The 17,650-nt window shown below is 46.6% G+C and overlaps 1 protein-coding gene across 1 annotated transcript in view; it reads left to right on the top strand.

Annotated features, from left to right (window-relative positions):
* The first annotated feature begins 1,807 nt into the window (after positions 1 to 1,807).
* Positions 1,808 to 17,650, top strand: part of Arhgef3 (Rho guanine nucleotide exchange factor 3) — a 353,091-nt gene continuing 337,248 nt past the window's right edge. The window contains exon 1 of the mRNA XM_042679973.1: positions 1,808 to 1,897. The gene's annotated coding sequence lies outside the window, so the exon portion shown is untranslated. The remainder of the gene's footprint in view (positions 1,898 to 17,650) is intronic.

The raw sequence follows: 17,650 nt of genomic DNA, 5'->3' as shown, positions 1-17,650 counted from the left end.
ACACTAGCCTTGAGCTGAAGAGCTGAGGGACAGCACCTAGGCCCAGAGTTCAAGCTCCATGACCAGCAAAAAAACCCCAAAACCAAAACCCAAACCTAAAAAAACAAAAAAAAACTTCTTTGAGAGCTGGCTGCCATTGTATGGAGAAGGGAAAGAGTTCTAGGGGTGGGTTGGGGCCGGGTGGGCTTTTGTCTTTGGAAATGGAGTGCTCAGGAGAGTATGTGTTTCCTGACCAGAAGGTGAACAAGTCACAAGGCACTTCTTGGGTGAAGGAGCACCCTTGGTGCCACTGGGCAATGAGGCTGCAGCTATTGCAATGAAAGTGAGTTTGTTCAAGATGCTCCATTTTTTTGACCCCAAAAGGGGGCTTTGGGCCAGGAAGAAGCCATCCAGCGCTTCCAGTCTGACTGACTGCAACCAGGCAGAGATTGCTGGGAAGAATGTCCCAGCTGGTTCAGAGTGAGTTCTGAACACCTTGTGTTGGTTCTGGACTGGAAAAATCTCTCTCTTTCCGAAAGGGAACCTCTTAAGGGAGCTCCTCCTGTGAAACAGGATGTCAGTGTTAGGTCCTTGTAACCTAGGTACCTTTTGCTGCATCTCTTCCCTGTACACAAGGATCAACTATCATTTCCAGGGTCTCACCTCTGACCTAGCTGCTGTCTCTATCTGAGAAGAGGATCCCACACAAGGTCCTGCACAGCATGATGCTTTTGTGAGTGTCAGATGCCAGCAAGCACCTAGAATACACAGCAGGCACCTGGAAACATCCAATGATCCCTCCCTCTCTCCCTCCCTCCCTCCCTTCCTTCCCATTCTTTATCCCTGATTTCATGTGGCCGGGTGGCCTGTAGGCTTTTACCGCTTATAGGAATGAAGAACAGCTTTACTGAAGTTCCCGTGTTGATTTCTTTCTGCTTGGGTGACCCAGGCCACTGGGCCCTGGGCGTGGCCCACGCCAGGTCTGAGAACCTGCTGGACGGATGCCGGGGCTGGCATAGCTCTGGGCGTCTGTCACTGTCCCCTCCCCGGGCTAGGAAAGTAGGAAGGAGTTGGGCAATACCTGACAAGCGCTAGAGGCCAGGTGGGGTTCCACGCCTCGGTGCTGGCTCTAGCCTTCGTGTTTTCTGGCACAAAAAGTGGCCACACTCCCTCCGCACCAGCGGTCGTTCCGGGAGCCGCCTTCGGGTCGTCCTCTGAGCGTTCTGGACCGGGGAGCAGGAGGCATGGGCTGCCCATGCACCACTTTTCTGACCCCCCTCGAACTCTCCACCGGGGTCTTGATCGAGAGGCGGAGGATGTGTCTGGGGCCGCACTCGCCCCCGCTTCTAAGCGTTACCGGGCAGGGCGTGGGAAGCGCAGGCGCCCGACCCGGGCTCGCGGGGCGTGTTTCGGTGTCACGCCCCGCCTCGCTCCGCGCGGGAGCCCCGGCGGGGTGGGGGTGAGGGTCCTGGGCCCGCCTCCCGGTCACGTGGCCCGCCCGCCCGCCTGGCCTCCGCCCGGTCCCGCCCCGCTCCGGGGAGCCACCCCCGCAGGCCCCGCCGCCCCCGCCTCCGGCCCGGCCGCGGACGCTGGTGCCCTCCAGCCCGGCGGGCGAGCCGGCGCAGGGTGCGGAGGCGAGTGCGGCCGCCCTCCGCCTGACCCTCCACGATCGGCCCTCCCGACTGGCCGCGCCACCACACTCGAGCCCCACCGCCCCCTGGAGCGACCCGGCCCGACACGCAGAGGCCTCGGGGCGCAGGTGACCCACACCCCGCCAGTCACCAACAGCCGCCCGCTCCGGCCCGGGACCCCGGCTTCAGTCCTCTGGCCGCGATTGGGTGAAAGTTCCCGGAGCCATTTCCGGGGAGGGAGGCGCCACCTGTCCTGGCGCGCCCCCTTTCCAGACTCTCCGCTCCAGGTCAGTGGGGGGCGCGCGGGGCCCTTGGCGGCGGGGAGGGGGCGCCGCCGCGGCCCGCCCGGGTCCTCTGCTGGCGGCCGTGTCTTTTAAACCCGCGATCTGGAGAGGAGAGGCGGGGTGCGGACGCCGTGCGGGGGGGGGGGGTTCAGGTGAACGGGGGAGCTTGTAGCCGGTGGCGCGCGAGCCTCGTCCAGGAGCTGGGGGGACGGGGCTCCCGCGCGCTCGGTGGCAGAGGGCTGCGCTCGCCCAGTCCGCCGAACATTGAAGAAACAGACGGGCATGTTCCTGGAGGTCTTGGCTTGCCAGGATTTATTGCCGGGCAAGGATTTGAGAACTGCCAAACAACAGTTGCCCCGAATGTACCCACATAAACTTATTTTTAAGCGTTCCATGCACTGCCCAGGTGTGACTGCTTCCTTCCCTGAGGTATGGAAGAGGAGAGCCTTGCTGGCTTTGTGTCACTAGTTAGGGCAAGCTACATGTCTGTGCCTGTTTCCTCATCTGTAAAATGGAGAGTATAACACTACACCTTATTGGTAGATTTATTTTAATGCCTGTACTGGGGTTTGAACTCAGAGCCTTGGGCTCTTTGTCTTTTTCACTCAAACCTGGTACTGTACCAACTTGAGCCATCCCTCCACTTCAGTCTCTCTGCTGGGTCGACTGGAGATAAATCTGACCAACTTTTCTGTCTGGGCTGGCTTCGACTGCAGTCCTCAGATTTCAGCCTACTGATTAGCTAGGATTACAGGGCCAACAGCAGTGGGTATTATTAGGAGATTTGTTACATGAAGGTTTAACCAGAATAATAAATAATAATAAATAAAAGAAGTTTCAAAAATTTTAAATGCCTGCTGCACCATACTTGATGCTGTTGAAACTCCCAGTCTTTTCTAAGTAGTCAGTTGTGTTTAAATCATTCTGTGCTCTGATAAGTGTTTCCTTGCCTTTGATTTTGTGAAAATCTGCCTCACAAAAACCAAACGGTACCCTAGAAGCCAGAGAAAAGTTCTGGTTATCCTCCTAAGCCAGAAAAGGCATACAATGCTGAATTTAAGTGCCAGCTTGAAAATCTGAGACTGGTTGAAGGGTGGCATTATAGGGAAAGTGAATCAAGCATCTGCAGTACAGTGTTGAAGTCTGTGCATCCTGAACATGCAGTTTTTTTTCTGAACTTGGTCTCCTTGTACCATAAATTCATGGATACTGAGCATTACTGTACAAACCTCCATGAAGTTAAGGTGTCAGTAGTGGCTGACACCGGATAACTTCTCTGTGTGCTAGTTGCTGTTATTGTTATTCCAGACAGCTCACTAATAGCATCTACACTTCCCTCCCAGTGAGGTGTCCTGCTGCTTCTTGCTCTTTTCCCTGGCTCCTGCTATAGATTTGGCCTTATCTACACAGTAGGATAATGCCTCTTCAGAGTGGAAAACTTGAACCTTGCTGGAACCCTTCTTGTGCTTAATCAGCCTTGTTCGAAATGTTTCTCAGAATGGGGGATTAGAGATGACTTTGTCAAGGAAATTGTTGGGAAGGGGGCTTGGACCTGGAAGCTCTGGGCATGTGACTGAATGTTTGACTTGCCTGAGTGGTGTGCGGGTGGCGTGGATGTGGTTTCACTGGAATTCCTTACAGCTTTGAGTCCCCTGGCAAGCTGACATTCTCTAAGTCCAACTGTGGAACTCTTATCTACTTACAGGCCTAGAAGCCTGTCGGCCATTCTTTCCTCTTCAGCTGATTGTCCCTGTATCAGTGGAGTTTCCATCGTACTTCTTTTTTTTTTGGGTCCGGACGTGGGGCCTGAACTCTGGGCCTGGGTGCTGTCCCTCAGCTCTTCAGCTCAAGGCTAGCACTCTACCACTTGAGCCACAGCGCCACTTCCGGCTTTTTTTTTTTTTTTTTGCTTTATGTGGTGCTGAGGAATCGAACCCAGGGCCTCGTGCATGCAAGGCAAGCGCTCTACCACTGAGCCACCTTCCCAGCCCCCACCGTACTTCTTTAGTTTGTTTCACTCTCTCCCTTTGCCTTTCTCTTTTTCTCTTTCTTGTGTGTGTCAGCACACATGTCAGTACGCAGTACGCTTGAACACAGGGCCTGAGCACTGGCCCTTAGCTTTTTCCCCTCAAGGTTGACACTTGAGCCACACATCCACTTCTGGCTTAAATGGTAGTATGAGTCTCATAGGCTTTCTTGCCCAGGTTGGCTTTGAACCTCAATCCTCTAATCTCAGCCTCTTGAGTAGCTAGGATTACAGGTGTGAGCCACTGGTGCCTGGCTAGATTATTATTTTTTTTCTTGAATTCCACAAATAGGGATGCTGAGCCTGGATCTTGCAATCCTCCTGAAGCACCTTGGAGCACCTGTGTATGTTTTTCCTGAGGGTTCCCCTCTCATCTGATTCCCCAAGAGACTTTGTGCCACGTGTGTGTGTGTGTGTGTGTGTGTGTGTGTGTGTGTGTGTGTGTTTACCCCATCCAGGGCAGGCCATGTTCCTTTGAGTATTGCTCAGAACACACCTTCAAACAGAAAATTCAAGACCACCTTGAGAATATCTTAGAGAAAAGTCAGATGGGTAATGAGGATGTCTTTGTTCTTGTTGGCATATGTGTAAGAGAATCCAGCTGTTTTGCCTGTCTTTGAGCCAGATCCTAAAGATTGAACCGAGTCTTGCCTCTGTTTTCCACTGTGTGGCACAAGGTATACTTTGGAACAAAAATCTTTTTGCCTTTCTCAACATCACCTATTTCTTTCTTTTTTTCTTTATTGTTGGTTGTGGGGCTTGAACTCAGGGCCTGGGTTCTGTCCTTGGCTTTTCTGGTTTTTTTTTTTTTTTTTTTAATGGTTAATTAGAGATAAAAGTCTCATGGATTTTCCTTTCTCGGACTGGCTTCAAAACTCGATCCTTAGATCTCAGCCTTCTGCATAGCTAAGATTACAAGTGTGAGCCACCAGTGCCCAGAAACATCACCTATTTTTAATTCACTCTTTTGTCTGTTGCTTTTGTACTGCCTTGAAAGCTGAATACCCTAGTCTATACTCAACTACCACCACCACCCCTCTTCCTCCTCCTCCTCCTTCTTCTGTCATGGGACTTGAACTCTGGACTTGGGTGCTGTCCCTGCATTCTTCAGCTCAAGGCAAGCTCTCTGCCACTCCAGCTACAGCGCCACTTCCAGTTTTCTGGTGGTTTATTGGAGATAAGAGTCTCATGGACTTTCCTACCTGGTCTGGCTTTGAACCACAATCATCAGGTCTCAGCCTTCTGAGTAGTTAGGATTGTAGGTGTGAGCCACTAGCATCCAGCTCACTACCTTCTTCATGAAACAATTTCAACTGGTTTCAATATTCTATTTTCATACATGCAAACTAACTACTTCTACCATATTCATCATGGACCTTTTCCTTAGCCTTCTCTCCCCTCACTTGGTATCCACACCCCAACAGGACCTGGTTTACTCTGACCAGAGTGATTTGAAGAGTAACAAATGTGGGGGAACGGACTGTTACTTGCAGCTGTTATATATGTGGCTGCTGGTATATATGTTCATGCATATTCATACACATGAACAGGTAATGAAGATGTATGTCTTAGGTTTAGCTTCCAATATGTGTGCATGTCATTTGACTTTTTGAGTTTGGCTTATCTCATTTAACATGATATTCCCCAATTCCATCCATTTTTCTGCAGATGACATGATTTCATTTTTATTCATGACTGTGTAATATCCCATGGTATATATTACTATATTTTCTTTGCCCATTTATCTCTTGTCACCTTGATTGATTCCACTGTTTAACTACCGTTGCAATCAACATGGGTATGTGGGTATCTTTCTTGTATGTTGGTTATGTTCCTTCTGATATATGCCTAATAGTAGTATGATAGGGTTATAAGGTAGGTCTACTTTTAGTTTTTTGAGGAACTCATGTACTTATTTCCATAGTGATCACACTAGTTTACATTCACACCAACAGTGCATGAAGATTCCCTTTCTCTTCACATCCACACCAGCGTCAGTTGTTGGTTTTCTTGATGTTTGCCATTCTGACTTGGATGAGGTGGAATTTCAGTGTAGTTTTGACTTGCATTTCCCTTATGGCTTAGGATGCTGGACATTTCTAAATGTGTCTATTAGCCATTTGTATTTCTTTTTCTGAGAACTGTCAGTTGATTTGTTTGCCCATTTGCTAATGGGATTATTTGTGCTTTTGAAGCTTAAAGTTTTGTGTTCTTCCTATATTCTGGATATCATTCCTTTATCTGATGAATAGCTAAAAGACTTTCTCCCATGGAATAGGTTTTCATTCCTCTGAAATACATATATAGTACTGGAATTTCTAGAAGGGCCATATAGGGTAGCTCTATACTATAAATTTTAGGCTTAATGCCATTGGCTTGCACCTATAATCCTAGCTACTCAGGAGGCCTTGAACCATCATCCTCAGCTCTCAGCCTCCTGAGTAGCTAGGACTACAGGTATGATCCACCAGTGCCTAGCAAAATTGTCCTTTGAAATTTGAGTCAATATCAAAAAGCCAAATATTGTATGTTTTTGCTCATATGTGTAAGCTAGACCTAAAACACCACAAACATTCATGTATGTATATACATATACAAGCATGCATATACACAGATATGTATGTATATGTATACATATGTATATACCACATGTACACATGCATATGTGTATTATATATATGTATATATATGTCTGTATACATACACACAATCAGAACATAGTACATATCTTGTTATTGTTGAGTTGTAAGGGTTCTTTGTATATTCTGGGTTTAGTTCCATTTCAGGTTGGTAATTTTACAGTATTTTCTTCTAGCCTGTGCTTGTTTTTTCCCTTTCTTGATTGTGTCCTTTGAGTACACACTATTAGTTTTGGTGAAGCTGAATGTATCTCTTTTCCTACTCCTACTTTTTTTGGTTTTGCTGTCATCCTTGAGAAACTTGCCTAATCCAAGGCTATGAAGACTTATGCTTGTGTTTTCTTCTAAGTTTTGTAGTGTTCTGCCTGCCTCCCTGCCCTTCCCTTCCCTTCCCTTCCTTTCCCTTTCCTTTCCCCTCCCCATCCCCCTTCTCCTTCCCATCCCCTTCCCCCTCCCCCCTTCCCCCTTTCCTCCTTCCCCCTTCCCCTCCTACCCCTTGTTCCCTTCCTCCCTTGCCCCTTCCCCCTCCCCCTCCCCTCCCTTCCCTTCCCCCCTTCCCTCCCTTCCTCTCCCCTTCCCTCTCTCCCCTTTCCTTTTGGTCTGAGATCTTACTCCACACCCTGCTCATTGGCTGGTGCTCTACCACCGAGCCACACCTTCAGCCCCTCTAGATTTAGTTCATTTTTGTATGCAATGAGGTAAGATTCTGACTTCATTCTTTATTTTGGAAGAACTGTTGTGATAGTGTCTCCCTGTATAGCCTTGACAAGGTCTGGAACTCACTATGTAGTCCACATTGGCCTCAAACTTGAGATGCTCCTGATTCAGCTTCCTAAGTGCTGCACCTTTCCAGCTACTCTGAAGGTTGAACTGGGAGAATCACTTGAGCCCAGGCTTTGAAGGCCAGCTGGGGTTACATAGCATCAGTGTCTCAAAAAAAGGGAACGATTAGCCTTCTTGGTTGAATCTTCTTTATCCTCGGTGAAAATCAGCTGATCATAAATGGAACTATCCTGAGTTCTCATTTCTGTTCCTCTTATCTTTATGACTTTCAATGTGTGAGTACTGTTGTGTGCACCCTCAGGATACATGCTTTGTAACGACACAGCTTTGTAGTAAGCTTGCAATCAGGAAGTACGAATCAGCTGATTTTATCCTTGGCCCCTGTGAGTTTTCAGATCAGCTTATGGATGTGTGCAAAAACATAGTTAAGATGTATGTGTGTGGGTGGGTGTTTGCACGTGTGTGCCTGTGCCCATACCTGTCCTGGGGCTTGAATTGAAGGCCCGAGTGCTGTCCCTTAGCTTTCTTGCTCTAAGCTGGCACTCTGCCACTTGAGCCACAGCTCTACTTCTTGATATTTGCTGGTTAATTTGGACTTTTCTGCCTGGGCTAGCTTCAAACCCTGATCCTCACATCTCAGCTTCCTGAGAAGCTAGGATTATAAGCATGAGCCACCAATGTCCAGCATAGCTGACATTTTGATAAGTTAGGTTGATGACATGGTTTTGGAGATTGGGTGTGGGGGTGGGGATCTGGAATGGCCTCTCCCTCTTAACGACCCTCAGCAAGAAACCTGGGTACCTATTGTCACTCACTCAGCTCCCCTAGTTGCTGAGTCTGAAGAGGAGATACTCAGAGCAGCCCTTCAGCCTGCACAGACATGTATCCAGCAGTTGACAGCAGTGACACAGCACAATATTGTGGCTAATCCTAGGCTGGGGACTTCTGAGAAGGTATTTCAGTCTGAGTTTGTGAGCTGGGAGGCCTCTGTCAGCCCTGGATGCCTTTCATGCTGGGAATGAGGGAGCAGAGAATAGGAGGCATCTGCCCCTGCCTTCCAACTTTGAGGAGGTGAGAACCAGGGCTCTGGGAAGCCCACAGCCCTGAAACCACTGCAGACAGTGGTGTCTCCAGTGAAGTCAGGTCCTGATTCACCTCATTTTGTCTGTTGGGTGAAATATTTCATTGAAGGGAAGGTTTCTACTGCTAAGGTAATCTCCCCCTTCCCAATTCTCTGCAGTTTGAAGGATGCAATAAGAATAAGAAGGAGCTAGGCGCTGGTGACTCACGCATATAATCCTAGCTATTCAAGAGGCTGAGATCTGAGGATTGTGGTTCAAAGCCAACCCTGGCAGAAAAGTCTGTGAGACTCTTGTCTGTACTAAACTACCAGAAAAGCTGGAAATGGCTCTGTGGCTCAAGTGGTAAAGAACTAGCCTTAAGAACAGAAACTCAGGAGCAAAGTCCAGGCCCTGAGTTCAAGTCCCAGCACTGGCACAAAATAAACAAAAAGAATAAAAAGGAATAACAGCACATATTAAAAGCTTTGTTCACAACCCACGCAAGCGCTTATGTGTTCCAGATGTAATGTTTTGGCATGAGCCAGAGGTTTTATTCTCCAGAATAGGACAAAGAAAGAAAAAGCAAAGTTGACTACATTTGTATTATTGGGAATCTTGTTTTCTACCCTTAAGGAACAACTCTGAAAGTTGCAATTGAAAGTTCAGATCCCCACACTTCTAGCCCAGCTACAGCAACCAGCTTGCATTGTAAACCAGAACAGTGCTTGTGCACATGCGTGAGTATGTATGTGTAGTTTAAGTTATTTATTACTGCTTTTTTTAAAAGGCCATTTAAAAACACTCTTGAAGGCAGAATTTTTAGTTTGTTTCTGGAGTGAAAAACATCCTGGGCAATAGACATTGTTTTGAGGTCTTCACAATAGTGAAGTTTTTTTGGGTTAGCTGATCTCCTTTCCTTAAGCAGTTGCCCTAGGTGGTGAGTTCACAGGGATTTTATTTCCATCCTATAGTGAAGGAGTTGTGCGCAGAAAGCTAGGGTAAGGAAGAACACGATGATATAATCCAGCCCTCAAAAGAAGGAAGCGTGCTTCAGCACCGAGGTTTGGTGTTTGGACTCTGGCCCAGCTTCAGAAAGTACAGCTCAGATGACCTTATATGACCTCCTCGCATGACACATCTCCCCAGAGGGTAAGGAGAGCCATCCTCTCCTCTCTGCATGGCTTTAATTTCACAAAAGCTCTGTGCAGTCTTGCAAACACAAGTGGTTTCCTTAAGAAATCACTCACAGTTCATGTGTTCTGGGTTGGGCAAGACCTCACTAATCCTTGGCCAGCTTTGTGAGTCAAAACATATTTAGATGACCACCCAAGTCCTTTGGAAGAGAGAGCTGATTGATTAAGGGAGATGCAGTCTGCAGGAGATGAGTGGAGAGTGGTTGGAGATGTGAGCAGCCCTATTCTGTGGTGATAACAAATGCTCATGAAGAAAGTTAACAGCTGGATGCTGATTGCTCTTGCTTCTAATCTAAGCTACTCAGGAAGCCAACCTGGGCAGAAAAGTCCTGGAGACTCCATTTCCAAATAACCAGCAAAAAGCTAGGTTGGAGGCAAATGTGCCATCTGTGAGCAAGCAACCTGAGTAAGAGTGAGGCACTGAGTTCAAGTCTCAGTACTGACTGCACAAAAAAACAACTAGAGTGTAAGACAATGTTTACGAAGTTGTACAGAAGGGAAAAGACAATGATTAGAAGCAGGAGGATGGGGGTTGGGAATTTAGCTTAGTGGAAGAGTACTTGCCTGGCAAGTGCAAGGCCCTGAATTCCGTCCTCAGCCCTGGGGCGGGGGTGGGGGTGAGGGGGGGTGTGGGGGGGGAAGCAGGCGTGGGATGTGGCTACATGGAAGAGAAGGTTCCAGAAGGACTCTCTGTCCCATGATTGATTCAGTTACAGACATATTCCATGGTCAAAAATTGGATCAGTAAGCAATTAGGGTCCAAGAAATTGCCTAGTTGCAGCAATGAGGAAAGAAGACACATTTCTTATGTTTGGTTGTGATGATGTTGGTATAAACAAACTGCACTGCCTCTGTGTGTGTGTGTGTGTGTGTGTGTGTGTGTGTGTGTGTTTGTGTGTGTGTATGTGTGCCGCCTATCCTATGACTTGAACTCAGGGCCTGGACACTGTCTCTGAGCTTTTGTGCTCAAGGCTAGTGCTCTACCCCTTGAGCCACAGCTCCACTTCTGGCTTGTTTTTGATGCTTAATTGGAGGTAAGAGATTCAGGGACTTTGCTGCCTGGGCTGACTTTGAACTATGATCCTCAGTTCTCAGCCTCCTGAGTAGCTAGGATTACAGGTAGCAATCTTTGTGTCTAGCTCTATTTAATTTAATTAATTAATTTATTTTGTTGGTCGTGGGGCTTGAACTCTGGGCTTGGGTGCTGTCCCTGTGCTCTTCAGCTCAAGGAGAGCACTCTACCACTTAAGCCATAGCACCACGTCCAGTTTTCTAGTGGTTTATTGGAGATAAGAGTCTTACAGACTTTCCTGCCTGGGCTGGCTTTGAACCGTGATCCTCAGATCTCAGCCTCTGAGTAGCTAGGATTACAGGCGTGAGCTACCAGCGCCCGACTTCTAGCTCTATTTTATTTTATTTATTTATTTATTTATTTTTGGGTCCAGTCGTGGGGCCTGAACTCTGGGCCTGGGAGCTGTCCCTCAGCTCTTCAGCTCAAGGCTAGCACTCTACCACTTAAGCCACAGCGCCACTTCCGGCTTTTTTCTTTTTGCTTATGTGGTGCTGAGGAATCAAACCCAGGGCCTCATGCATGCAAGGCAAGCGCTCTACCACTGAGCCACCTTCCCAGCCCTTCTAGCTCTATTTTAAATTCAACAAGCATCTTGGTGTACCTGTGTAGTTCCAGTTACTCAGGAGGTAGAGCAGGAGGAATGCTTGAGCCCAGGAATTTGAGGCCAGCTTGAGCAACATAGTGAGACCTCATCCAGACAGACAGATGGGCTACTGTAAAACAGTATGTTGTGTTACACTGGAAGCAGCTTCATGCATCTCATTTTTACCCATTCTCTTGATGGCAGACGACATCACCTAGCAACATCATTTCTCAGATTGGATCCAGTTGTTAAGTAAGGGAGGGCAGGCAACATGGATTGATGTTTTGGTGGCATGATGCAGATTTTCTTGTTTTGAATGGAAGGGATTTTTTTTTTATTCCACTTTAATACCAGAGATCTGAGAACTGAAGGGCCTAGTGGAAAGGCCATTTATCTGTAGCTCACAGTGAGGCTCAGAGGATTTATTCTGGGAACTAAGTGCTTTGCAACCCGTTCAGTCTCAGCCAAAGTGTAAGTGTCCTTGCCTCTGCCACAAGCCACCATGCAGCTGTGGGCACTCAAGGTGCACTGGCCATGTGGGAATTCAGCCGATAAAAGAACAGGATAAGCCGGGTGCTGGTAGCTCACACCTGTAATTCTAGCTACTCAGGAGGCTGAGATCTGAGGATCGTGGTTCAAAGCCAGCTTGGGCAGGAAAGTCCATGAGACTCTTATCTCCAATAAACCACTCAGAAAACCAGAAGTGGCACTGTGGCTCAACTGGTAGAGCACTAGCCTTGAGCTGAAGAGCTCAAGGCCCAGAGTTCAAGCCCCATGTCCGACAAAACAAACAAACAAAAAACCCAGGATATTAAAAAACATTAAACATTCACTAAGTTGTTCAGTATATTTTAGGACATTCATCAGGCTGAGCAAACCATCTCTGCCATTGAGTTCAGGAGTTAGATTTTTTGCTCAAGGCTGGCACTGTACTACTTGAGCCACCACTCCTATTCTAGCTTTTTGCTGGTTAATTGGAGATAAAAGTGTCATGGACTTTTCTGCCTAGGCTGGCTTTGAACCGAAATCTTAAGACCTCAGCCTCCTGAGTACTAAGATTACAGGCATGAGCCAGTGTGGCCAGCTAGTTTTTATTTTTATAATTTATTGACATATGATTCATATGCTATAAAAACCAACTATTTAAATGTGTACAATTCATTGTCAGGCATGGGTGGCTTATGCCTGTAATCCTAGCTACTCAGGAAGCTGAGATCTGACGATCTTGGCCCAGGCAGATAGATCTGTGAGACTTTTATCTCTAATTAACCACCAGAAAGCCAGAAGTGTAGCTCTGGCTCAAGTGGAAAACTCGGAGACAGCATCCAGGCTCTGAACTCAAATTCTAATGCCAGCACAAAAAAAAATAACTAAGAGTGTACAATTCAGTATGTTTTAGCATGTTCACAAGACTGAACAACCATCACTGCCATTGAGTTCAAAATGTTTTTACCCACCCAAAACATAGCTTTTAATTTGAAATAATGTAAAATAATTGAAGACATTTGTCTACCTCAGTCCTATCAGCAGATAAGGATGTTGTCACTACTTTCAACTTAAAAATAATGAAAATCCTCTCTTCGCCTTAAAACCCTTTATCTAATTTTGCCCCAGTTCTCATCAGTTTAGATCAAACTTTGTGAAAGAACCAACTAGAGTTCTTATGTAAGTTTTCCTTCTGTTGTTTATCACTTTAAAAATTGTGATAAAACTCATGCAATATAAAATTTACTATCATTACTATCTTTTTTTTTTTTTTGGCAGCAAGGTTTGAACTCAGGCCCTATATTCACTATAGAGGTACTGTCCTGTTCATCCATGCTTCCAGCCCTTTTTGCTGTAATTGTGTGTGTGTGTGTGTCTTTTTGTTGTTGTTGTTGGTCGTGGGGCTTGAACTCTGGGCCTGGGCGCTGTCTCTGCGCTCTTCAGCTCAAGGCGAGTGCTCTACCGCTTGAGCCACAGCGCCTCTTCTGGTTTTCTAGTGGTTTATTGGAGATAAAGAGTCTCACGGACTTTCCTGCTCAGGCTGGATTGAACCACGATCCTCAGATCTCAGCCTTCTGAGTAGCTAGGATTATAGGTGTGAGCCACCAGCTACTGGCTGGTGAGTCTGTCTCTTTAGCACCTTTTCTTTTTCCATTCATTTGTTGATGACACTCTGGTTGCTTCTGGCTTTTGTCAATAATGATGCTAATCCATTCTTTGAACCTGTCCTTTCTGTCAGGACTGGCTCCCACTCCTCCTTCCCAATCATCCTTTGCCCACATCTCCAGAGACTATTGTTCATCTCAATGACCCATATTTTGGTGGCATCAGATCGAGTCACCAGCAGTGTAAGATGAAGCTGGTCACACTCTCTTCCTTGAAATTCCTTTTCCTGGATTTCAAGACCCTCTACTTTCTACATCTGCTTCTTAGATCTCAGTTACTGACAAGCCCTCATGCAGGTTGCTCAGGCCCTGTGCCTGGGGGACTGAGCATCATCTCTGACTCTTGCCTCATCCTTATCCTGATCAGGTTCAGTGTACCTACTTTCAAAGTGTGGCCACTGCTCACCTCCTGTGCTCCTGCTGCCCTGTCCAAGCCCTCGTTCCCCAAATGACAGCGTGATGCCTTTGCTGATCCCCAGCCCCTGGCCTTCCTTCTTTTCCCCTTGTTCTTCACTCACCGGAGGCTCTTGTAAAGGGCAGATGCCTACTTCTCTGTTCACAACCCTGAGTAGCTGTTGTTTTCTTTGCCACAAACTGTAGATCCCCAAAGTGGCTACAGTCTTCACTTGATCTGGCCACATTTCCTCTCTGATGCTTTTTTGGGGGAGTCAATTGTGGGGTTTGAATTCAGCCCCTGAACACTGTCTTTGAGCTTTTTCTCTCAAGGGCAGTGCTCTGCTACTTTGAGGCACAGCTCTACTTCCAGTTTTCTGGTGATTAATTGGAGATAAGAGGCTCATAGACTTTCCTGCCCAGGCTGACTTTGAACTTTGATCTTCAGATCTCAGCCCCCTGAGTAGCTAGGATTACAGGTGTGAGCCTCTGGCGCCCAGCCTTTTTAACTTCACTGTTCCCCTTTTAACCCAATTCCAGCCGACTTAGCTTCAGTGCTTCCTGATTGCCCACCTTAGGGTCTTTGCATTTCTTCTTACTCCTTCCTGAAAAGTTCTCCCAATGTCTGCAGAGCTCATTCCTTCGCTTCTTCAGACCACCGTGACCCTTGTGTCTCAACTGTTACCACTGTCCCCAACATTCCTCTCTGCCTTCCCTTCTTTACTTCCCTTACTGCTGTACCATTGTCTGGTCTATTTTTTGCTTGTGATTTATTATATATCTTGTTTATGGTCTGCCTTTTTCACTAAAGTTAATTCCACAAAGGCAGAAATTTTCCTTTCCCTTTCCCCCTTTTCCTTCCTTTTTCTTTCCTTCCTTTCCCTTTCCTTTCCTCTGTGTGTGTGTGTGCATGCGCGTGCATGCACGTGCACAAGTATACATGCATGCATGTGTGCGTGCTCGGGCCAATATTTGGACTTCAGAGCCTGGGCACTGTCCCTTAACTTTTTTGCTCAAGGCTGGCACTCTTCCATTTGAACTACCCTATTCACTTTTAGCTTTTTGCTGGTTAATTGGATGTAAGAGTCTCATGGAGTTTCCTGCCTGGGCTGACTTGGAATTGGGATCCTCAGATCTTAACCTCCTGAGTAGCTAGAATGACTGGTGTGAGCTGTTGGTACTCAGTTGGAATTTTTCTTATCTTTGTCCCCTCTGCATTTCCTGCATCTTGCTTGGCACAGGTAATGAACATTCATTGAACTGATAAAGGAAAGTTTAGACAGTAGAGACAAAATGCAATTGTTGCCTGTATCTTTTGAGGTGCTGGATTTTTAATTAAGCCTTCTGGTTTGCTAGGTAAACCTGCTGTACTGCATGAGCTATGCCCTAGTCTTTTTTGCTCTGTTTATTTTTGAGATAGTGTCTCACTGCTCGTCTTTTCCGGCCTTGATTATGACCTTACATTTCCTGTTTTAGTTGGGATGATAAGGTAGGTCACCACAACCACACCCAGTTTATTCCCCGCCCCCCCCCCCCCCCCCCCCCCCCCGTCAGTTGTGGGGGCTGAACTCTGGGCCTGGGCACTGTCCCTCAGCTCTTCAGCTCAAGGCTAGCACTCTACCACTTGAGCCACAGCGTCACTTCCAGCTTTTTTCTGCTCATAGTGCTGAGGAATTGAATCCAGGGCTTCATGCATGTGAGGAAAGCACTCTACCAGCCCACCCAATTTATTCTTTTGAAGTAGAATCTCCAGATTTTTGCCGAGACTGGCCTTGAACCTTATCCTGCAGATCACAAATTCCTGTGTACTGATGTGTATCACTGATGTGGCTATTGGCACTCACTGCCTGTGGGTTTTAAAAAAATATTGTTATTATTATTATTAAGTAGTTGTACAAAGTAGTCATTACAAGTCCTCCATAGGTCAGATTATGAGTTTGATGTTTCTTGGTCACCCCTTTATTCTCCCCCATTTCCCCTTTCCTATTCTTACCCTCAAGTTGCCTAGGTTTTTTTTTTTTTTTTGTCAGTCATGGGGTGAAGCAAGCACTCTACCACTCTACCACTGGAGACAACTTCCTAGCCCTGCCTAGGTTTTCTAAACCTATGAATTATTAGGTGCACTTATGTACATGTACCTGAATGTCATGTTTATTTATACCTATATGTAAATGTGCATTACATTTTAAAAATATTTAAAACAAAATATTTGTAATATTTAAAGTATTATATTCATTTAAATATATATTCATTAAAATATATTTTCTCAGATATATCAGGTATATTATCACACACACACACATACACACACATATGTATATCTCTCTATGAATGACAGGGAAAGTGAGAACTAACTTTCCAACCAGGTGTTTCTTACAAAAACCTTCTTTCACTCCTCCCCTAAAGTTGCTACTGTAATCTTTATGATTTATTACTTGTTAAGTAGCTATATAGTTTTTGCTTTTTTTTTGTCAGGGCTTGAACTCTGGGCCTGGGCTCTCTTCCTCAGCTCTTCAGTTCAAGACTAGCACTCTACCACTTGAGCCACAGCTCCATTCCCGGTTTTCTGGTGGTTTATTAGAGATAAGAGTCTCACAGACTTTCCTGCCCCAGCTGGCTTTGAACTGTGATCCTCAGATCTCGGCCTCCTGAGTAGCTAGCATTATAGTGTGAGCCACCAGCTCCTGGCTTATGTAGTATTATGGAGAGTTGATGTAGCGGACTTGATGTAACAGTTTGGGTTGACCTTGCCTGCTCAGTACTGCTGGGCAACCTCCAGTTTGGGTTCTTATAGATTTCAGGGCAGTGCCCAGTGCTGGGCCTTTATCCTTTCAAGCCTGAGCAAGGGTTGTGGCCAAGCTGATTATGGCTCTGGTTACCAGTCCAACGCTGAATATAGGCCTAGGTAGGTGGGGTTGTGGTTTCCTTGGGCCATGGTAACTTGCTCAGAGCATCAGGGAAGGTGACCAGGGGTGTCTGGTCCCACAATAAGGACACTTCACTCACTGAGGGTAGCTGGTAAGGAGTGATAGGCGTGGGAGCAGGTCTTTGGATCTCTCCACTCTGCATTGCTCTAGGCATCTTCCAACAAGGTCTCATTTCTCACCAGAGCTAGTCTTCACTCCAAGAAACTAGTTTGTAGGGGCGAGCCTGGGCAAAGTTAGCAAAACTATATCTCAGAAATAAAACAGAGGGCTAGAGGTGTGGCTCAACTAGTAAAGTACTTGCCTAGCAAGCCGAGGTTCTAAATGCAAATTAACAGTCCCCTTGAAGAAACCAAAAGAATAATATATCAGAAAAGAAAAAAAATATTTGGGGGAAAAAACCCATAGCCAGGAGCTTGTGGCTCATGCCTGTAATCCTTGCTACTCAGGAGGGTGAGATCTAAGGGCCACATTTCAAAGCCAGCCGGGGCAGAAAAGTCTATGAGACTCTTATCTCCAATAAACTACTCAGAAAAAGCCAGAATTGGTGCTCTGGCTTAAATAGTAGAGTGCTAGCCTTGGGCCCAAAGAGGCTCAAGGTCAGCACCTAGGCCCTGAGTTCAAGCCCCAGGACCAACCCCCCCCCCCCCAGAAAAAAAGACATTAGTTTGGCAAATCCAATTGATAGTGACTTCCTTCCCCACTTCCTCTTAGTCCTGAGTAAGATGAGATGTTAGGAAGTCTTCCTAAGTGCCCTGACAGGGTCAGGAATGCCATGGAGGCAGAGCTGCATTTCTGTCATCCCCAAGAGAAACTGGAGAACTGACATTGTGCCTGTGGTCAGGGGCTGGCACTGATGTCTGAGAGCCCTGGTTTCTTTGACTGTGGAATGGGGCTCAAATGATCACATTCCACCTCCGAGAATTGTTTTG

Source organism: Dipodomys spectabilis, unplaced genomic scaffold (genome assembly GCF_019054845.1).
Source record: "Dipodomys spectabilis isolate Male_0828 unplaced genomic scaffold, ASM1905484v1 ptg000054l, whole genome shotgun sequence".
Taxonomy (NCBI): Eukaryota; Metazoa; Chordata; class Mammalia; order Rodentia; family Heteromyidae; genus Dipodomys; species Dipodomys spectabilis.
This window is presented reverse-complemented; position numbering and strand designations above follow the sequence as displayed.